Here is a 23,670-nt window from a genome sequence, read left to right on the forward strand (position 1 = left end):
TATAACTTACTGAGCAGGTCCAGATGAATTTTAGTAAAGCAGCTAGCTTAGGCTATGTCCAGACTGCAGGCTTCTTTTGGAAGAAACTTTTCCAGAAGAGATCTTCCAAAAAAACTTCTTCCAAAAGAGAACGTCTGCTCAGCAAAAGCGCATCGAAAAAATGATCTGCTTTTTCGAAAGATAGCATCCACACTGAATGGACGCTATCTTGCATTTAAACTGTGATCACTATGGACGGAGTGGCCACCAGGGCACCTGTGCTTTTTCCTCTTTTCCACTTCTTCCAAAAGAACTCCTTCCCCGTCCACACACGCCTTTTTCTGAAAAAGCTTTTTTGCAAAAAGGCTTCTTCCTTCTAGAGAGAGGTTTACCAATGTTGGAAAAACCCCTCTGTTCTTTTGATTTTTTTTGAAAGAATGCGATTGTAGTGTGGGTGTGAGGGGTTTTTTTTTCAGAAAAATGGCCATTTTTCCGAAAAAACTCTGCAGTGTAGACAAACTCTTTCTGAACAAGTCATACACTTCAGTCATGCAGTGCATATACAAGGAAACTGAGGTAGAAGGTCCATTTCTGTATTATATCTTAGAAGGAATGGACATGGATAACTATATATTTCCTCTCCTCTAAGTTTTTATATAAGACAACTGTAGTTCACTTTTATTTACAAGAAAACTCTAGCTGGAAGGCACTACTCTTTTTCTGCCCCACATATGACACATCAGTCCATGAATCCAGGATCTCAATTAAGGTCATATCAGATGAGGCCAACAGCTCGTCCTTAGACATACAATATTTTTCTTTTGAGTTTGAGTACCAAATTTGCATTCAGGTTATTTCTGGCAGATCACCTATAAAGCATGCCTTAGCAGGTATGTTTTAGAGGTTTGGCTTGAAAACTCCTAGTCCATTATTCATGCATCTGAGTCAATTAAATAATCAGATGTAGTGAATGTTCCTATTATGGCAAACATGTGGAACAGCCTTTTGAATATGCTTTGTATTACTCGCCACAAATCAAGCAAGTGAATTCTGTGTTTTCATACTTTATTGAAGTATGGCTTAGTAATATTCTTTACAAATGAATAACAACAATTAGAATACGAAGTCAGTGAAGAAAAAAAGCATTGAAAAGGATCAGCAGAATAGGTCTGAAATATAGTTTTGAATCACACTCTTCCTGTAGGGCTGGGGCGGAGAATCTTTTTTTATGTTGGTGCCATTGACCCACCTAAAAATCCATGGCAGGCCACACATGTTCAACTCCCAAAAGGGGGCAAGGGCATACAGAGACTCAGGCCTTCTCCCTACAGCAGAATGAGCCAGCACTCATTGCTTCTGCCCTGGGTAGGGAGGCACCACAGTTCACGGCTTCCCACCCTCAGGGAGCACCAAGACTAGGGGTCCCCCTCCTACTGCAGGGATAAAGCTCGTGTCATTATGGGGAGGGGCCTGGAGTTTCTGTGCCACATCCCTCACGCACTAGTGAACATGTGTGGCCTGAGGACCAGATGAAGAAGATCAAGAGGCCAGATATGTTCCAAAAAACATATACAGTCTGTACACAGAACTACATTGGATGCAACAGTCTGTTAAGATATGCAAGCTTCCCCTTCCCTTGTTCAAGTCTGACCTGTGGGCAATAGGTTTCTCACCCATCAGCGATAAAGATATTTTTAAACATTGATATTGCTGTCTGTAATGGTGTTAACAACTGGAAGCCTAGAATGTAGTTTAGCTTGCATATCTTGACAGACTGTTACATCCAATGTAGTCCTGTATACAGACCATCCTTGCTGTAAGTCCAAGATATATTCCAAAAAACTTGGACTTAAAGCAGAACAACTTAAAGTGGGGAATTTTTTTCCCATGGGTGACTTCCATTTGTGCAAATTGGTTTTTCTATTTTGTTTTGTTTTGGGTTTTTTTGTCAGTGACTTAAAAGCGGGGAATGGGAGAATGCATCAGTTCCTACAAGTGTTAATGACTTTAGTGCAGAATGGATGTATACCAGAGCGACTTATAGCAGGGGTGCCCTGTATTGCTGAAATTATTATCTTCAGCTTTTTAATTCATTCTCTGTGTATTTAACAAGTGTCCTTGAAAAAATAGCTAATGAAAACCGTTGCAGACATTGATCAAAAAGCACAGCTTTGAAAATAGTGATACCCTTAGTTAAATTATACTGATTCTTTGAAAAAGAGTAGAGCTGGAGTTCGCTGTAGTGTGAATTAACCATGTGTCTTGTTATTCCAGTTGAGATTTACTCCTGTAGAATTGTGGCTGAAGGGAGATGGATAAAAGTTAATGGAAAGAAGGCTCCATCTTCTGCATGGCTATGCCTGTATATTTGCAGGTTCATGTCCATGAGTGGTCTACCTTGCTGTTTTCCAAAGATTTGACATCCAGTGGATGACAAGCTGGATATGCATCAACAGTGTGCCCTTGTAGCCAAGAAGGCTAATGGCATATTAGGTTGCATTAAGAGGAGCATTGCCAGCAGATCCAGAGATGTCATTATTCCCCTTTATTCGGCTTTGGTGAGGCCACATCTGGAGTATTGTGTCCAGTTCTGGGCCCCCCACTACAAAAAGGATGCGGACGCATTGGAGAGGGTCCAGCGGAGGGCAACCAAAATGATTAGGGGGCTAGAGCATATGACTTATGAGGAGAGGCTGAGGGACTTGGATCTGTTTAGTCTGCAGAAGCGAAGAGTGAGGGGGGATTTGATAGCAGCCTTCAACTTCCTGAAGGGAGGTTCCAAAGAGGATGGCGAGAGGCTGTTCTCAGTAGTGACAGATGGCAAAACAAGGAGCAATGGTCTCAAGTTGTGATGGGAGAGGTCCAGGTTGGATATTAGGAAAAACTATTTCACTAGGAGGGTAGTGAAGCACTGGAATGGATTACCTAGGGAAGTAGTGGAGTCTCCATACCTAGAGGTGTTTAAGTTCCAGCTTGACAAAGCCCTGGCCGGGTTGATTTAGATGGGATTGGTCTTGCCTAGAGCAGGGGGCTGGACTTGATGACTTTCTGAGGTCTCTTCCAGTTCTATGATTCTATGATAAGGGGATGGTTTGATGAGAACATGATCTTGGTAACTAATTGACCATTCATTATCAGTGGGAAATAGGTCAATGGAGGGATGATAGGAGTTTCTATAGAGAACTTTCTGGGTGTCTGGATGGTGAGTCTTGCCCACATGCTCAGGGTTTAGCTGATCGCCATATTTGGGGTCGGGAAGGAATTTTCCTCCAGGGTAGATTGGCAGAGGCCCTGGAGGTTTTTCGCCTTCCTCTGTAGCATGGGGCACAGATCACAGCTGGAGGATTCTCTGCATCTTGGGGCCTTCAAAGTATTTGAAGGCTTCAATATCTGAGATATAGGTGAGAGGATTATTCTAAGAGGGGTGGGTGAGATTCTGTGGCCTGCACTGTGCAGGGGGTCAGACTAGATGATCATAATGGTCCCTTCTGACCTTAAAGTCTATGAGTCTAAGGGTACATCTAGACTACATGCCTCTGTCGCCAGAGGCATGTAGATTAGGCTACCAGACATAGTAAAATGAAGCGGCGATTTAAATAATCGACGCTTCATTTAAATTTACATGGCTGCCGCGCTGAGCCGACAAACAGCTGATCAACTGTTTGTTGGCTCAGCGCGATAGTCTGGACGCGTGGGTGTCGACATCAAAGGTATTTGTCGACCACTCAGGTAAGCCTCATCCCAGGAGGCATACCTGGGTGGTCGACAAATACCTTTGATGTCGACACCCGCACGTCCAGACTATCGCGCTGAGCCGACAAACATCTGATCAGCTGTTTGTCGGCTCAGCACGACAGCCATGTAAATTTAACTGAAGCGGCGATTATTTAAATCGCCGCTTCATTTTACTATGTCTGGTAGCTTAATCTACATGCCTCTGGCGACAGAGGCATGTAGTCTAGACGTACCCTATGAGCCTACTGAAGAATGGAAAAAGGCAATTCTTCAATACGTAGGGCTTTTAATGATCATATATCCAAAGCTTGGAATGGAATGGATTTGTCAAAAAACAAGTTCTTAAATTAGTTTTATGACAAAAATAAATGAAGTCACATCACAATGAAATAGTAGATCATATATCATAGGACTCAGAGAAACAAAGGGCACTGCGGGATGGTCACATATACCTAGGCCATCCTTTGTTCATCCTGTTTTTAAAAACCTCCAGTAATGAATATTCTACAACCTTCTGTGGAAGCCTAATACTTAACTGCTCTTATGAAACTGGATCCGGTACTCCAGTGAGGCCTCACCAGTGCCAACTAGAGGGGGAGAGTTATCTCCAATGTCTTATGTCTTATATACCTGTTAATGTACCCCACAATTATATTAGCTTTTTTCACAAGTGCTTCACATTGTTGAGTCCCATTCAGCTTGTGGTTCACTACAAGTCCAGACTCCTTTCAGCAGTATTACTCCCCATTTGATTTTTTCCTTTCTAAATGTAGTACTTCACACTTATCTTTGTTGAATTTCATCTCGTTCAAGTCTGACCAGTTCTTGAATTTGTCAATATCATTTTGAAGTCTTCAAGGGGCTTGCAACCCCTTGTCATCTTTGAATGTTATAAGTGGAGTCCTGCACAGATATCCACATCCATATCCATGGATATAAAGCAGATATCTACAGATTTGTAGGGCTCTAGTTAAAACCATACTCTCCCCTCCATTATCCTAATCATTATGGAAAATATTGAACAGTACCTGATCCAGGATTGACCCTATATGATCTCACTTCAGGATCCTCCAAGTCTACATGTACCTTGCCTCACCTCCATCCCAGTTTTTTCACCCACTTTCGGACCCAGTTGTCTTACCCAGCCTGTCCTAGAATGTATTTATCTGTGTACATGTTCCCATACATATAGGCTGCGTCTATATTGGCATGATTTTCCGGAAATACTTTTAACTGAAAAGTTTTCCGTTAAAAGCATTTTCGGAACAGAGTGTCTAGATTGGCATGGACACTCTTCCACAAAAGCACTTTTTGCGGAAAAGTGTCCGTGCCAATCTAGACACGCTTTTCCACAAAAAAGCCCCGATCGCCATTTTTGCGAAAAACAAATCTGAGCTGTCTACACTGGCTTTGTGCAAAAGGGAATTTTGACTGAACGGGAGCAGAAGAGTATTTCCACAAGAAGCACTGATTTCTTACAGTAGGAAGTCAGTGCTTTTCTGGAAATTCAAGCAGCCAGTTTAGACAGCTGGCAAGTTTTTCCGGAAAAGTGTTTGATTTTCCGGAAAAACTGGCCAGTCTAGACACAGCCATACATCCTTAGTCTTCCTCTGAATGCCACATTGGTTCCTTCTTCCAGTCTACTCCATGTCCACTTGGATCAGCTCATCCCACTGATTTTAAGTCAGTCAGTGTCCTCTTCCATGCTACCTGTGTGCCATTAGGAGGATTATTGAAGGCTCGGGGAAGACACAAGTTCCCTGTTCTCAGTTTCTGGCTCCAGCACCCCTGCAATTTTGGAAAGCAACATCCTTAGTGAAGATGGAATCTTTGGAAAATTTAGCTGCTGAACACTAACCTATCTCTACTGAGCATCCATCAACTGAGACTTTTTCAAAGGCTCATTACTTCGCTATACATGGTTAGTTTTTCGCAGGATTCAACATATTTCTGACACAAGAGCAAATCTTCTGGCAAGTTTCAAGTCTCTGTGCTCTCAACCATGGGTGCTAATACCACTAAATCATAAGTCTGTAGGAAGTTTTTGACCTCAATAATACAACATATTTGCCTATAACCTCTTGCTAAAAAACTGTTGAAATGTTTTTGTTGAAATAATCTTGAAACTTTCGGTAGAACGCTCCCAGTGTGGGAAATTTCAAAGTTAAATTTTTAAGTTTAGTTAAGTCATAGGCAACTGAATAAGTCATAATGGAACATATCAAGCACATTAAGAATAGATGGTGCAACCTATCCTGCCTTTAATATAACATTTTAAAGAATTTTTTTTTCCTTTTTCATGTCTTTATATAATTCATATGTAATGACATAAGTCACTGTGGTCTGGTGAGGAAATTCTTTAAGGTAAAGTTCCAAATGACATTGTATGAAATGAATGGATGCATAAATCTAGCTCATTAAGCTGAGGACAAAGCAAGAAAAAATTCAATTACAGGATCTAATAGTGCATTGTGTTGTGATTTAAATGAGTCCTATGAAAGGATGAACAAAGTGCTTTAGACTTTTATTTCTTGACAAATTATTTCAATTGAAGGCTGTAGGCTTATTTTCATTAAAGCCCTTAACTATGGGAGTATCTTCCTTTCTTCAGGCGTCTGGTTGCTACATGTTTTCAGTAAATTATTTTGCAGTTTTGAATGTCAAAACTTTGTAAAATATCAAGGTCAAATATAGACTTGCAAATTAATGCAAAAAAATGTAATTAACATACCAGTAGATGTTATCCTAGTCAAATGCCACTATTTTTACACTGGATACATTTAAAAAAATCTTTAAAGCCACTCTTTTATTTTTTATAATTTTATCAGCTGAAACTGATGGCTTAGTGTCACTGGTGTAAACCAAGGCACATTGCAGTGAGGTGCTGTGTAAGATTTTTCACATGGAACTCTGCCAATGTAACTCAGCCTTGACCTGAAAAAAAAACCCTTCTAATTTATTTCTGGCTCTGTTGAACAGAGAATGATACTCTTGCCAAAGAGGACATAGAACAACATAGAAAACAAAAGGGAATGCTAATGAGTAGGCAGGTGTCCTGATTAGGCTAAAGTTCATATTGTTACAAAGGGCTAGCATTTTTGTCTGTCTTAAAAAGAGAACAAAAATAATGTTTTGCTTTATTTTCTAGACCTCTAAAGCATGACATTCACCCTTCTGTACAAGTGAATATATGTAAGTGTTTCTAGGCCATGTGTAGGCCCCCTACATTGGGGTAATTTCAGCATTTATTCCTTTATAACATACATGTCTATGCACAGAGCTATTAATATCATGTAAGTGTTAGTAAGAAAACTTTTCATGTTAATGTGGGAGGGTTCCTATCATAAGTTACCATAGCTGCACAGCTAAATACATCAATAATTATGTAATGAGTAGTATTTCTGATCTCAAAGTGTTCCTGTTATTCTGTGTCTCTTATAGAAACTGAAAATCACAAGCAGAGCTGGTTGGCAATTTTTCAACAATGTATTTTTACTTTGGAAAATGCAGATTCCTCAAAACTTTTTGTGGGAAACTTATTGGTTTCCGTGACCTTTCATTGATAGAGGAGTCTCAGGTCCAAAATGGCATTGAGAGAAACACCTACCATAGAATAGCTAAAAACATACTGGTTCAAGTGCTCACCCATCATGTGAGAGATACAGGTTCAAGTCTCTGTTTTTTTCTGATTCAGACTGGAGAACTGAACCAACATCTTCCACATCCTAAGTCAATGCCCTGACCTGGTTATTCTGGGGTGGAGCATGAATGAGGTTTCTCTTGTTTTTCATGAGAAATGCCAACAGGTCTTGGGTCTGTCACAGTGTGGAATGGGAAACATTGCAGAAGTTTTTCTGGGATGAGAAGATTATTTCTTGCCCCATTCTGACCATGATTCTAAGGATGTACCAAACAGTTTTCATGTGCAACTCTAAAAATGAAATCATAATTTTATCTGGAAAATATACCCTGGAAGTGAAACTAGAAAAGGTTCAGATAGTACCATAGGAGAACCAGTAAACAGGTAAATGTAACTTAGATATTAATCTAATTTATTAATTCAGCAAAAATCTTTCTTGAATTTAGCAATTACTAAAGTCCATAAAACTGCTCAAATCTTGTAGGAAGTTTTTTCGGCAATGACTAGATTGCTAGTCCATGTCACAGAACTGAAAAGGAGAAAAACATTAGAATCAGGCTCATACCTAAAATAGAAATGCCAAATAACTGTTTGATTTTGTCTTAGCCCATCCAACTTTCTATTGTACTCTAATTCCTGTTTCATAAAACAGTGTTTTCAGCTGCCTGTCTTCCTAAAAGAATCATTTTAGAAAGGGAAGCCAGCCCACAAGTCAGTTAAGTGAAGCAATTTGGTATTGTAACTTCGGGCCCATTAACTGTCAAAGCAAATGAGCATCATAGAAAATATCTTAAAAGGTAAACAGTTTATCTGACTGCTGTCTTCATTTTAGGATAGACCTCTAACTTGAGCTTTACATACCAATTTCTGTATGTGGCAATGAAGTTGTGGGGAGGGAGAGCTGTTTGACAGTGTCCACATCATGTCTGTCTGCAAGTACAGACTGTCTTCAGCTAACAGACAGAATGAGGCTGGGCTGTCAGCCAGGATAGAATTTTAAGTTAAAGACAAAATGATTTTTAAAAGTGATAGATGAAAGAAAGTAGTGAGAGCAAAATCACTTAAGCCAGGAGCTCAGGTATTTTTTCCTCTAAATCTTAAATACTTTTGATTTCAAGACACCAACTATTGTTCTTTCTAAGCCCATCCTTCTCCTGTCCCTTCTTTGAGTCAAGGGTGGTTATATAATAGAAATACTCTTGCCTTGGGCTAAAAAATTCTTTACCAAACTTTATGCTTTAGAGGGCTAGATGAATTTGTCACAAGACTCTTCCATGAGCTTTTGTAAGCCTCGTATCTCGGCAGTAGGCCAATTAAGTCAGCAGAAAGCCAAGACTGGTACATGCAGACAGGCTCTGATTATTACAGCTAGTGAGAACTCGGAAAATGTAAGGCATAAATTTCCGTAACCCTTCTTCATGTGCAGGATGTGCCCTTATTGAAATTAAACCCTCGCTTGCATGAAAATGATGCATTCTGATTGACTGTTGCATTCCAATGATTTTATAATAATATTAAACAGCTGATGTCATTTTGTTAATAAGTAAATATAGTTATTAATATTAAATTGCTGGGAGCAATTTGAAAGGAAACCTCTCAGTAGTTAAATGCAAATAGTTTTAATTATTAGCTATTAGGCCACAGGTTTGAAGAGGCTACACACAATGTAACAGCAAGGGAAAAAAAACACAAAACTTCATAGTTATTCCACTGGGTATCTGTTGTTTAGTTCTTTGGTTTGAGTAATGACATGGATCAATGGACAGTTTCCAAAAGAGGATGGGAAAGTTGGTGCTTGCTGTGTGTGAATAAGAGACGATGAGCAGTAGGGAATGGTTAAATCGAATATGAAATTTGACTAACAGCATGAATATTAATGACATACAGCTGGGTAGTTCTTTGACTCAGCACATTTTACTATGATCTATCATGAGAGCAGAGGTTTTCTTCCGTGAACTCTGTGACATCTTGGAGCCCCAATATAAAGGACAGCATAGAAGCAGCAGAATGGGTTATTTACCCATTGTTTTCCAGTACAGGTTGAACCTCTCTGGTCTGGCCACATCCGTGGTCCAGCATGACTTTAATTAGCTGGATGTCCACTTATCATGGATATGGCCAAATTTCCCATGGTCCCATAAAGATTGTTTACAGCCTCCAGTCCTGGCTCTCAGTGTTTTGTTTGTTTTCTAAGAGCCCAGTAAGCAGTGGAAGTGTTGGTAATACTGCTGGACAATATTGACCTCCCATGGTTGAACAAATTCTCTGTTTTGGCACTAGTCAGGTCTTGAGGGTAGTGGACTAGAGAGGTTTAACCTGTTCTTTAAAAAAAAAAAAAAAGTTTTGGCTTCCAAAGCAGGATCTAACTTCCTGGCTCCTCTAAGCTCATCATGGCAAAAACAGAAACTAGGAGAGAGGGGATCAAGTCAGTAGTTGGCAACTGAAAGCAATGGGAAGTTTACTGCAAGTGAACTTCCTGTCTCTCACCTGATCTATCCCCTTTCCCTCCAGTATAATACTAGGTACCAATAATGAAGGGTCTTATTCATTGTTTTCCTATAAGCTGTGCACTTGTGTGGCTGCTCAGGAGAAATTCAAATGTTGCTCAGCAGAGTACCCAGAGCTAGGTTCTGTTTCTACTGATGGTGCACATTTTCACATGCCTCAATGCACATAAAACATTTATTCCGCACATGGATGGAAAAAAATCACACATGGATGGAAAATATTGAAGGGAACATTGGTCTTACTGGATGGAGAGAACCGTGGAGAATGGGAAAGAAAAATGAGTGGGTTTGAATATCATTCGCATTGAGGGTGTGAATGTTTTCTAAATGGTCAGAACCCCAATACTCTGTATCACCAGCACTAAACAATTAGCTATCAGTGAACAGCCCCTACCACTGGACAAAATATTGACCCTCTTACTCCTGCAGCTGTGCAGTTATTCTCACGAGTACCCCCATGGACTGCTGCTCAACAGGAGGAAGGAAAGGTTCAGGAGAAGCCACAAAGCAAACACCTCTGTGTCTTGGGTGCTCTGTGGTTTCAACTGCCCATGAACAGCCAAAGGGAAGAAATATAAAATTAGTTGAAATGGGGGTCATTGGTTCATGGATTGTTAGTCTAAAACCTGGCCATTACTGCTGCTTTAGCCCGAGAGATGGAGTAGCATCTGCTGTAGGAGGGTCAAGTGCTTCCTATTTAGATGGAAGACTTTTCTGCTCTTTAACCTCAGCATAGCTCATCCTTGCAAATCTCAGGAGAATAAACCATATTTTAAACTATGTTGTTGCATAGATGGGAGAGTTTCCCTAACAGGTGTTGGAAAGGTCCCTGCTGCAACAGCTGTAGGCCCCCCCCCCCCAAAAAAAAATCTATCCTGGAATTTCAAATACTAGCTTTCATACAGATGTGGAAACTGCACTCGTGGCTGCTTGGGAAAAAAGCAAAAGTAACCATAGAACACTGTGGAAAAGAAATAGTTGCTTATTGTCAATCACACTTGAATGTCAAGCTGACTGTAGGTAATTTTGTTGTCAAGAGCTCTCTTTTTGGTGACTTCGGGCTATTGGATTTCTGTCCCTCCTTTTCTTGGTACTTCATCAACTCAGAACTTGGAATATGAAATATTGTATGTTCATTAGGAAAGTACTACAATTGCTGCTTTGAAACACTGATGCTGACAAGATAGCTCTTTATACACTAGTAGTGTCTTGCTTTCCCTGTAATGTGGACAAGCTGGCCACTGAAGCAGAAAAAGCACAGCCAGTGTTGTCAAATATTATTGGTGCAATGCGCCTTTATATGTGCCTAGCTGAGCAGCATCAAATGGCATTTGACATGGTTCTTTCCCAGGGCCATAGCTTGCTGTGTATAGCAGACTCCATGTTAAATCAGTTACAGATAGAACAAGATTAAGAGGAAGAAAAAATGATATTTACAAATTCATGCAAAGTAGATGAGGCGTTATAATCCTGCATAGATGCTGATATATCATACCATATATATATAGGGGTCCTTGTTATAATGCCTTGCATTTGTGTAAATTTGTAAAAGACCTTTTTTTTTCAAAATAATCTTGTTCTCCGACTGAATAATCATTTTGAACCACAGCATCATTCCTAAAATAGCTTAAATGAACAAGCATGAATACATACAAAAGTGATGGTATACAGCAGTCAAAAATGAGATTTCTTTAATAGGTAATAAAAATCAGGCCTCAGAACAGTAATTTAGCCACTTTTAAAGGGTACTACTGGGATTTTTCTGGGTGATACTTTTGAAAGATACTTTTCAAAGCTGTGAATATTTGTTTATATAAAACAATGAATTGGCCTTAGAGCTATGGGAGAATATAAGCATTATTATTTATTTATTTATTTCATCAGTGCAAATACAAATAAAGTACCTTAAGTAATATGCTCTACCCTGAATGGTGAGTGGAAATATTAAAGTAATTCTCAAATAGCATTATTTTAAAATGAGCCTGTGCTTCATTAATAAAAATTAAAAAACAGAAAACTAAAAACAAAACCTGTGTGTCAGCTGCAAAAGCAGCAACACTTATTTACAGCACTCCTTTATTAATATTTGTTTTGGAAGCAATGAAAATACTGTGTCTGAGTCTAATTGCCTTTGATGCCCAACTTGTATCAACCTAATACACTACTAAATGTGTGATTCTTTTTTGCACACGATATTTTCCTAGACCAATAAACATAGTTAATAATTGGAATGAATATTGGATATAGAGTGAGTGAATATAGCTTGTACATGTCTAAAGAATTAAATCTGTATTTATTTCTTAGTTGAATTCTGGCTAGTACAGACTGAATTATAAAGGTGAGTCTTGTTTTTTTCACTCCATGCTGTTTTATTTTCTGTACCCCAACTCACTTGAGGCTAAAAAGAAAAATACCTGCCAATCGGTACTGAAACATTTGTGTTTCATTGATTCACTACCTGCCGAGCTATCCTAGTAATGACTGTGTAACCACTTTGGGGTGAAATGATCTCCTTGTCTAGTCTTGTGTGGGATAACACCCTAGTGTGAAGGACAAATGGACAAAACCTCACAGATGCTTTGCTCTAGGCTTGTCTTTTCAGTAGTTTTATTCACCATACTTCTTTCCTGCTGCTAGCTCCTGATGTATTTTTTAGACATAGTAGATTCATTCTTATCATATTCAAGTGATCCTATTAAAACCCTTTGAAATGTTTGAGGCATAGTGCTATTAAAGCCTGTGCATTCCGTCATTATCTTGACAAGACAAATCAAAGCATTAACTTTTGACTTAGATAATAATCGAATTTGTTAAAAAATATATTTTAGCATCAAACTGGAAAGAAAAAATATGGTGGATTATTTTGTGAGGAAGAAAATAAACTTTAGGTGGTAAAAATTAGATTTTTGGTGCATAATGTAAAGCTGCCTGAAACTTAGTGAGTTCCTTACCTCTTTTCTCAATCCAATGGTACTTAACTATATTACATTATGTTGGTGATCAGATTCTAAAGGGACACCATCAACTTAGTAATATCATTTAAAAAAAAATCAATTTAAATAGTTTCAGATACTAGAGAGAAGCCCTAGCTTCTCTGCCAATTTATGTGATTTTACAGTAACAGTTTTCTATTTTTTCAATATTTTTCTCCTCCCACTGGTGTGAAAAACTGCCTCCGTCAGAAAAACTAAAAAATTTACTAGAAAAATTATGCTGTGAGTGGAGCTAAGTGAAAATTTTCAGACTTCTCCTATTATTATTATTATTATTATTTCTTCATAACACCTAAGAATATCAGTTACAGATAAGAACTCTATTGTACCAGGTGCTGTACAAACACAGAATTCTTGGAGAATAGTTTTGACTAAATAAAATGCAATTGACTTTAAAAAAAGTAAATATATTTCATTTGGACATTTTTAGCATGAAATAGTTCAAATTCTCATTTTGAAATAATAAGAAATTAGGTTTATTGGAAATACAAAAAGGATTTTAATAATCTGCCAATTAAATGAAGAAAACTTGTTCCATCAAGAAAAAAATAAAACATTTTTTTTTCAGATTTTTTTTGTTTTGGCCACTAAGCCAAAAAAAGTAATTATTCTCTCAGTTGTTGCTGTTAAATTCACAGAGTAAACTGGAGATATGTAAAGAGATATATTTCTCCTCTAACCTTTTTCAGTTATATCAACATCAGGTGTAATAATATGTTTCAGTTTTGTTCAAAAGAACCACATACAAATCATATCATAGTGCCATTTCTTTCATTTTCTGTTGATTTTATGTCTAACATTTATTTAAACTCCTGTTCAGTATAGTCATCTATCTTCATAAGACAGTATTTCTAGGGAAAGTTTATTTCCAGGATGAGTGTTTTTAACTTATTTGAACTGAGAATTGTGGCTTCTGGATACTTTTTACTAATTAAAAGTACAGCTTTCCCATACTACAATGGGTTTATATTTACAATTTTCTTAAAACCTGTTAACATAGCAAAATTCCATAGCAGGTTTTTTTTAAGACAGTGGGATGCATTTTTAATACATTCATGTAAACTTGGTAAAGTCTGAAAATTTCACCTGTTGTGCCAGATGAATTCCACTGAATAATAATGAATTCCTGTTAACAAGATACCACTTTCCTGTAAAGCAGGTAGAATTTTAAGCCTTAAGAAATCAGATTGAATGGCCTTTTTTATAAGGTGTAATTTCTATATATGATTATGCAGAAAACTATCTATCACAGAAGATGTGGCTTATATTACCAACTTGCAGGGCCCAGCAAAGGAGGCCAAAGGGGGCAATTGCGCTAGAGCCTGGCAATTCAAATCAGCCCAGGGCTTCCAGTCACCACTGCTACTATGGCAGAGGCAGCAGTCAGAGCATCAGACCCTTTAAATCTCCGCAGAAGTGTCATGCTGTGAGCTCCTATTGGCTCTGAGGACTGAGGGGGAGCCCCAGCACAATGCTCCAGGAGATGCTGAAGGCTGGCTGCTCCTGCCCCTTCTGGCCAAGGCCCTGCCCCTTTTGGGAACAAGGAGCTGGTCCCCCTCTCCCTGCCTTGCCATGGGGCTGGCAGAGGCTCCCTGTCTATAGGCAAATCGTACCATGTTTATTGAACAGAAGATTCAGCACTTCATCTGATTTTAAACTTCTCCCCCTTCCCACCCACTAGAGTATGGACGTTTAATTTTGTGTCTGAGCACAGCCAGACGACGTACTCCTCTTCCTTGTCTTCTGGCTGCTAAAAGCTTGAACATATTGGCCAAAATGTTCAAAAGAAACTAGAGATGAGGTGGGTAAGCTTGTAAGCTTTTCCAATACAAGCTACCACCCCACCTAACTTGTCTCTTTAATATCCATGGCTTGACATGGCTACAACACTGCACACAAAAGAAAGTCATAATTTTAGGCGTCCAACCTGTGATGCTTTAGATTTTTAGTCAGTGCTGAGCATGTGTGCTATGAAAATCAAAGTGCCTGCAAGGTATCTCCAATTGGGCACTCAACATCATTTTTTAAAATCTTAGCTATTGTATCTCTGAAGTGGTCATAAACAAGAATAACTTCTTGCCTATGAAGACCTATTTCATGATCTGTTGATGTACTGAGTTCCTTTGTGAACTAATAGGCATCTTCTGAAATGGGTTTGATTTAAGTAGAACATAACTTCCGTGATCCTAGAAATGTCGCCTTACCACATGTTATTTCAAAGCTTGTGAACAGCACACTAAACAGGTTGTTTGAAGAGTAACTTGAATTGGTCCACTGTATGAGTATTGATTTTTGTCCTTTGGAGCTTTGCCATAGTTACACTAGGAAAAATAGAGAAATAACTGCAGAAGGCACAACCCAATAGTAATTTTCTACCTTGTGAGCACAAGCAGAGGGGAAGATACTGTTTTAATATGCTCAACACTCAATAGCCCTGTTTATGCTCACCACCTTGGCTGGTGGCAGGGCAGCAATGAAGACTCAAACAAAAGAGTAGGATTGCCAGATGGATTAGGGTTGCCAGATGGTTTCAACAAAAATACCGGACACTCTTGATATTACATCACAATCTACATTACATCTTATTTAGAAAATACCGGACATTTATATTTACTCATTTATATTTTCTCAATTTGTTTCCCGAACAGAAAGCTCAAATACTAGACTGTCCGGTTCAAAACCAGACACTTGGCAACCCGAGGCAAGATTCAGTCCTGGAGGACATAGTAGCTTCAGTGACCCTGCTAGACAGGAAGTGAAATCATTCACATTCATATTACAATGAAAATGATTTGCTCATCATTATGTCTGACCTCAGAAACACCTAATCAAAAATTTTGAGTTATTCTTTTCAAATGTAGCAATCCACCTAGCATAGAAAAAGCTTTATTAAACCAAATTTTAACACCTGGTTGCAAAAAAGATGATCAGGTTCAATAAATGTTCCTTTCTGATGGTCATTATTTATTCATTGCCAGTAGAACTTTAAAGCAAGGTAATTTGGAGTAAACGGCTACATTGCTAATGGTTATTCCTCACATAGGAATAAAAATTAAAAATTAAAGACTGTTAGGCCTAGAAGGCTGCTTGCTGTTTTCATGAAAGTGCCCTTTTTAAGTGCACAAGAATGTAATAATCTACTTAAAAGCATTTTGGAAGTATGCATTTTATTTTTCAAATCCTGGGTCATTCCTTGTGACTAAAGAGAGAATTAAGTGGCTTATTTTTCAGTAACATGCACTGCTTTGTTTTGATTTGTTTTCATTTTAGTCTTAATTTTCACTGGGGTTTTTGGGAAGTATGCATGCCTTGAGAAGGGAAAAACACATTTGAAAATAATGAGTCTGCCTAATTAGTTTTTAAAAAGACACAGACCAAAGACAAAGGGCAAAACTCAACCCTTTTGTAACTCTATTGAATTGTAATGATTAACATCCATGCAGTTGCAAAAGAGATGATCTTGACCTACAGTATTTTGTCTGTTGTCAAGCCTTTGTTTCTATTTGTACATGGATTAGACAAGATTATACTTTTTTATCTGTGTACACACAATCTTGAAATAAAATATAACTATTAAAACAAATGAGATTATAACTTTAGCTTAATAGTGTATACTCTTTTATGAGAATAGTTTACGTACACAGATATTAGAAAATAAAGAATGTGTTGAAAAATTATTTAAGAATCCTCAAAAGTGATTTGTCTTTTCAAAAGAATCACTGATGAACCCAGTGAGTGATGTTTTATGTTGTGTTTCTTTGAGGCTCATGTACTATGAAGAGCTCACTGCAACCCCAAATCCTAGAGATGCTTTGAGAAACAATGGACTGACTAGAGATCCCCTTTGAAATTATTATATTTCATTATTTTGGGGGTCACAGATAATCCAATTGTCCTTCCTTCTGAACTTTTATGTACCTCCTTAAAAATGGCCAACAGATCCAGACACTGAAGAAGGGGCTTACAAAGCTGCTCTGTAACTTTGGAAGAGGGCTGCATTCATTATCTTTTTCTTTCCTCTCACAGAACTATATTTTATTAAATCTGTGCTGAATTTAGGAGGGAACTAAGTGGACACAATGAGGAAAGGACCATGAGAACAGCAATTAAATACTATCAGCATTGAACAGGCTTCTTCTGTTGCTTTGGAAATGCTGCATCTCATACATCATGTTACTTGCTTAAGTATTTGACTTTTATAATTAATTTTGTTTTAATTCAGCAGCAGAAAAAAATTTAGCCCCATAGACTATTGAGGTTTTCACTGTATGGATAGTAGGAGGAATTGTAAAGAGACTCAGGGCGAATTGACTCATGAAATCTCAGTCAATTAATAAGTCATTTAAAATATTTAATCTTCAAACTCAACTGAACAACCACAGCCATACAAAAACCACAGCATTTTGTAACTCATAAATTGTTATACATTACATTTCTTAGAATAAACCTGTTCTTGATTAACTTCAATAAACATCATATATGTATTCCAGTGAGGTATTCCAGTCAAATTTATCATATATATTCCTTTGCTTATGCCCTAAAAATCTTGCACAATGGGAGCTGTCCATATGGTCATAAAGCTAACATTAGATAGTAATTGGTAAAGGACTGTTTGGGTCAGCCATATGGAACAGTCAGTACTAATGCTAAATTAAAGTTTATAAAATTGGTTTGGCTTCATCTGCTTGCTGCATATTCTTTTATATGTTGCATGACATGGTACATGGTATTGAATGCCATGATGTGTGATAAATTATAAAAGCAAAAGAAGGGGAAAAAAGGAGTGTGGAATATTTCTGGTGAAGCCAAGGATATAGAATGTAAACTGAAAAACAAATATATTGTTTTCATTTGAGGCGCTGCCATTTCAATCAAATTGCCTTCTCCACATTTCTTTAATACTGGTAATATCATTACAACATAGGGAAACTGGAAGCCCAAATCCTTAACATACATGTGCTTTGGAATTATAAGAATTAGGTGAACTAAAGCAGATTTCAAAAATTGTCCTAGCATGTGTGCTTTCAGACAGCTCAAATGTTTCATTTAGACAATAACTACGGTGATATCTCTTTGACCATAGTTAATCAGTTTTGTTACTTTCTGTCTGAGAGAACTGTCTAATCCTCTAACAACATCTTTAGTTACTCCAGGGACACAAAATGATGCCTGTTCTCCCTTTCAATGTATTTAATAGTTTACTTACAGGAAGATTTATACAATTTACTCTTCTTACTGGAGCACAGTGTGACACAAATAACAGTTAGTGTAATCTGTTCATGGGCGTTTTGATGGACAAATGCTGCAGTTCATTCTACACAGACAAAGTAAATAATTGTTAATAATCTAGACAGGCTCTTGGGTGCAGATCTACTCAGTGCAGGTTGTGGCATGAATCTAAAATGTGGCATAGCTCTGTGCTGTGGTTGGTGTACAGTTGCCTTTCACCAGTGGGCTCTGTAGCTACTGAAATCTGAGGATCAATAGTATGCAAAAGGCTAATCCCCACAGATCTGTGGCAGACAATGTGATATGACTTTTCCTCCACAGTTCTTTCAACCTACCCCAAGCAGGGCCAGGACTGAATCCTACCTACTCTTTTGATTAAAACTTCATTGCTGTCTTGGCACCAACCAAGATGGTGAGCATACAAGGGGCTATTGAAGGTTACAATCCTGCCATTGGCTTCCAAACTGCTGTAACCTATCCTAAGACTGTGTGGCTCTTTTTCCTCCACTACAGCTAGATCATGCATAGAAATGTATGAGTTGTCTACCACATTTTAGTTAATGTACATAGCTTAAACAATAGAAGTTCATGTATTTAGATTTGGATGTCCTGAATTCATTTCCCAGAGAACTCCTGCTTGGGAGCACTGTTGCAAATGTGGCTTTCTATATAGAAGGTTGGGACCTTGGGTTTTTCCATATGGTTGTGTTCTGCTCGTCAGCCTGCATGTAAAAACTCTAGAAAAGATCAAGAAACAACACGAACTAATTTGCCAGGGCTCTGAAGATAATATTGAGCTCTACAGCACCTTTGCATATGGTGCATGCAGCATGCTGGTTATCTCAGTGCCTAGATCAAGAGAAACTTTCTGACGCTAAAGTGATGGTGGAGAAAGATAAATATTTTGAGGAACTAAATTCACTGCTGACCACTAAAAATAATGCTTCCCAACTCTGGCTGCTCAGGAGACTGCAACTTCTCCTCAAAGGTGAGAACCAGGCCATGGTGGTCTACTTATTTTATACTTCCCAAATGGCTGTTGCACCACATTACAGGGAATTAAAACAAGGTCCCTGAAACAACAATTGCGGGTTCAGCAAGCAGCAGTACAACAGCTCATCTACCCAAAGCACTGAGAATATGTCACTCCACCAATTGTTCCCTACTGAATACAGGATTAAATTCACAACTGTGCTCCTAATCTTCAAAATCTTTGAGAGATTTACTTCAAGGCAGGGTCTACAGTGAAGACTTTTGTCAGCACAGCTATGTCAGTCAGGTGCAAGACAAGTTGTGAATCTCTGACCCATATAACTGGGTGGGCAAAAGCCCCTTGTGTAGACTGCTTTACCATCAAAATTGTGTTATAATTGGTACATGTTGTACCCCTTGAGTCCTGACTGATTTCAAACCAGGGAATTTGCTGCACCAGAGGGGGTCAATGCCAGCCGTTTTGCTGCCACCAGCTGTGGGAATGCATTGCAATAGAAGCAGAGGAGCCAGCATTGACCCAACAGGAACTGGGGGGGGAGGGTGGTTGGGGAAAGGTAGGGTGGCTGTGGAGCACCACAGCCAGGGGCCAAGAATACACCAAGTACTGCAGCCACTGACTGTACTCCCAATCCCTGCCATAGGGCTGTGTTTCTGGCTTCCAGCCATGGTGCTCCACAGCCAGCTTGCCTCTTCTCCCAAGCATCTCTCCCCATCCTGGCTTCTCTTCCTCCTTCCCTGAGCTTGAACACTCCAAATGAGCTATTTGTGGAGTTGCAGAAACTCTGAGAGGGTGGAAGAGGAGTTGCTGAGCCTGAAGCTCCCAGCTTTTCCTCATCAGAACCCTTGTGGATGCTGGATCACAGATTTTGCTGCACAAGGGAAGTCCAGACTATAGAAGTCCAACCTGCATCTCTTGTTTTGCTCAAGGTCTGGAATCAGCTTTGCTGATCTAAATAGTGTGTAAGCAAGGAGAACTTTATTTGTTTCATTTATTTGTTTAAATTAAAATTATACTGAGCGGGCTAAAAGCATTTTGTCCTGGCCCAAGAAAGCTCAGGGATCACTTGCACATTGAGACTCCTTAATTGACGATACAGGAGTTGTCAACAGCTAGAGTAAAATTAATAGGAATAGAGACAAAACTTTCCCACAAGATGGTCCTGTTATGGAGTTCCCTTTTTAAAGGGCTGAAAATGGACCTGGCTCTTGGTACAATCAAGAGAGAATAAAAAATCCACCTTTCTGAGTGAGGTTTGCCAAAATGATTTATTACAATTTTAATGAAGAACCAAAAAGAGCAAAAACCATCCATATCAAAAACAAAACAGAGAGCACAAGTACTAAATAAAACTGGAGACAAAGTCCTGTAATTTTTGCAAGTCATTGTTGAAGACTAATGTCCCAGAGGGTATGGTGGGCACTTGTATTTCAGCCTGTGCTGGGCCTGTTCTTTTGAAGTGTACTGTACATGGATGATTTTGTGAGATGTAATAACATCATGCACATTTCTGTGATGAACTTTTTTGTAATATTTCTTTTTAGATATTGAACCTACTGTAAGAGAATATACATCCTTTGAGCAAAACTATACTAAATTGGCTGGATAATGGCCTGACTTGTACATGGTACAAAGGAGTTCAAGGTACCTCCTTTATGCCTCTGGTTGGCAAAGGCTCTACAGAGCTGCTACTTCCCCTCAGATTGCAGGTGAGAAAGAGGATTAATAGAGCCTAGTCTGTACTGCTTCAATCTGTCCAGTAGTATAGCTATGCTACAAATTCAGGCACATATCCAATGCCAGTATAAATCAGAATGTTATGATCTAGCTCCATATAAGTAATGCGAGAAGGGAGTAGTTTCTTTCTAGCTGGTGTACCTTTGTGCCCATTGTAATTTTTAGAATACAAATAGTTGCTTAAAGCTGTTGTTTCTTTTGTCGCACTTCATCTGTAAGAAGTGATGTTGACAACTGTTGATATGCACCATTAGCCCCTTAATGAAATCAGCCCTTTATTTTATAAGGGCATGAGTAGAAAAAACAACAGGATACTATCGCTTTTAGCAATTATTTACCTGAACTGATAGGCTGGAAAATTGACTGGAGTGTTCCTTGGTCTTCTTTCCAGATTGTGATAGCCTGGAGATAAAGATGTGCAACAGAACGTTTTATAGATGAACAATCCTTTCTTTCTTTCTTTCTTTCTTTCTTTCTTTCTTTCTTTCTTTCTTTCTTTCTTTCTTTCTTTCTTTCTTTCTTTCTTTCTTTCTTTCTTTCTTTCTTTCTTTCTTTCTTTCTTTCTTTCTTTCTTAGAAATAAATAAAACTGAAGACTCTACAAATAAGTGATCTGTGATATGGAAAGCTTATCAACAAAGACAGACCAATGGTAGCATAGCTGAACTACCTACAGTGTATTGGCTTTATAATGCATACAGTTTCAGAATATTTAAAGAGGGAAAATATTTCTGCTCACTCTGTAGACTCTTGCATAAGTCAGACATATTTGATATGATTTTTTGTAAATATATTTAAGTTACACATTTATTCATCTGAATTTATGAAAAGTTTAGGATTGTATCTAAAATTCTTTGTTGTGACTAAGGGCGCATCTACATAGCACCATAAACTTGAAATAAGTTATGCAAATTGTGTAGCTTATTTCGAGTCTATTTCTAAATAGGCTATTTCAAAATTTGGCATTGTCAAAATTTGAAATAAAGTGCTATTTCAAGCCATCCCTTACTCCTTGTACAACAAGGTTTATGGAGTGGCAAAATATGTTTTGGAATAGCGGCCGTGTTCCAGGGTAGCTATATTGGGATACCTCTGGTATCCCGAAATAACTTTGATGTGATAGACATACCCTTAGTTTCTCTGAAAACTAAAGATGGGGGGCATTGTGAATGACAGGAGTCTGAGTAAAAATAATGGGTTTAGTAAGAGAGAGAACAGAGGAGAAAATAGGAACAGAGGGAAGTTGGAGTTTCAGAAGGAGGGAGTTGAGAGTGAAGGAGAGAGAAGGCAGATTGTTTTGTGTAAGTATTTTCAGCATAAAATATGTGTCATAACTAGGAATTACTTAGTAAAAGCATTCTGTAGTTCTTTGACATAGCCCTGAGCAGGAAGCACATTTGGTAAACTGGTATACTGAAAGAAGGCCTGGTCCACACTGGAAGTTTAAATCACACTTAGATACATTAGGTTGATATTCTAAACAGTGAGTCCACACCACCAAGCCTTTTCTGTCAATTTTAAGAGCCATTAAATTTGATTTCTGTACACCTGCTTTCATGCAGAGTAACTGCTAAATTCAACTTTGCATGGTCGACTTTGCAGTAGAGAAGACACAGCACTTTGCTAGTCTAGATTCTTTGTTTCTGGAAGGTGTCCCACAGTGCCCTGCAGTGGCTGATTTCAACTCTGCTGGTGTCCAAGTGAAGGAAAAGTCTCGGGAAATTTTGAATTTCATTTCCTATGTGAGCAGCATGGTGAGCAGACCTCAGAGCAGGCAGCACACCTGACCAGGAGTTCCATGAGCTCCATAGGCTCCCAGAATCACAGACGAGCATCAGCATGTAGCATGAAGGAGATCCTGGACCTCATTGCTGTGTGAGGAGAGGAATCTGTTCTCACAGAATTTGAACAAGCAAAAGAAATTCAGGTATCTAAACCAAGATCACAAAAAGGCATGGAGGAGAAAGGATACTCTAGGGATGCCCAGCAGTGCCAAGTGAAAATAAGAGATCTGAGGCAGTCATGCCAGAAGACAAAGGAGGCAAATAGTCTGGAGCATTGCCACAAACAAGCCACTTGTATGAGCAGCTGCATGCGATCCTTGGAGGGACCTAACCAGCTTCCCTAGCCAGACTGTGAATTCCTCCCAAGACACTCAGGTAGCCTTAGTCATCAGTATAGGGGACAACATGGAGGGAAAGGGTAAGGAGCAGGAGGAGAATGATCAGCAGGCGAGTGGGGCAACTTATGTCACCGAGAGCCGAAAACTTTTTGGCTACATCTACACTATAAGGTTTTTGTGCAAAAACGTCCATTTTTGCACAAAAACCGGCAGAGCATCCACACTCAAGCGCACTTTTGCACAAGTAAATCGGCAGAAGAGAAGGCTTTTGGCTGTGCAGTTCTTCCTCTCCTCACAAGGAATAACTCCTTTTTGCACAAGAGTTCTTGCACAAAAAGGCAAGTGTGGACGTTCCGCAGGGGTTTCTTCTTGCACAAGAAACCCCTATCCAAAAAAGCGCAAGTGCTCTGATGGCCATTCTGTGAACGGTGATCAGAGCTTTCTTGCGCAAGAGTGTTCATGCAGTGTGAACGCTCTCTTGTGCAAGAGCACATCGCTTTTGCAATGCACTTTCGAGGTGTGGACACACTTTTGCGCAAGAAGTTTTTGCGGAAGAACTCTTCCACAAAAGGCTTCTTACACAAAAACCCTGCAGTATAGACTGAGCCTTTATAATTTTGGAGGTAATCCTCCCAGGATGTCTCACAGTCGGGCACTGATCCCAGAGATGGCACTTCTGGTGAGTTCACATTTTTTTTCTTAATAAAAGTGGGTTATGTTAAATGAGTTTGATTTGTG

At 38.8% G+C, this 23,670-nt stretch overlaps 1 protein-coding gene across 2 annotated transcripts in view; it reads left to right on the forward strand.

Annotated features, from left to right (window-relative positions):
* SYT1 (synaptotagmin 1) overlaps nt 1-23,670 on the forward strand; it is a 523,899-nt gene that overhangs the window by 218,945 nt on the left and 281,284 nt on the right. The window lies entirely within an intron of this gene.

This window comes from Pelodiscus sinensis, chromosome 1, assembly GCF_052426305.1.
Source record: "Pelodiscus sinensis isolate ZL-2025 chromosome 1, ASM5242630v1, whole genome shotgun sequence".
Classification (NCBI taxonomy): domain Eukaryota; kingdom Metazoa; phylum Chordata; order Testudines; family Trionychidae; genus Pelodiscus; species Pelodiscus sinensis.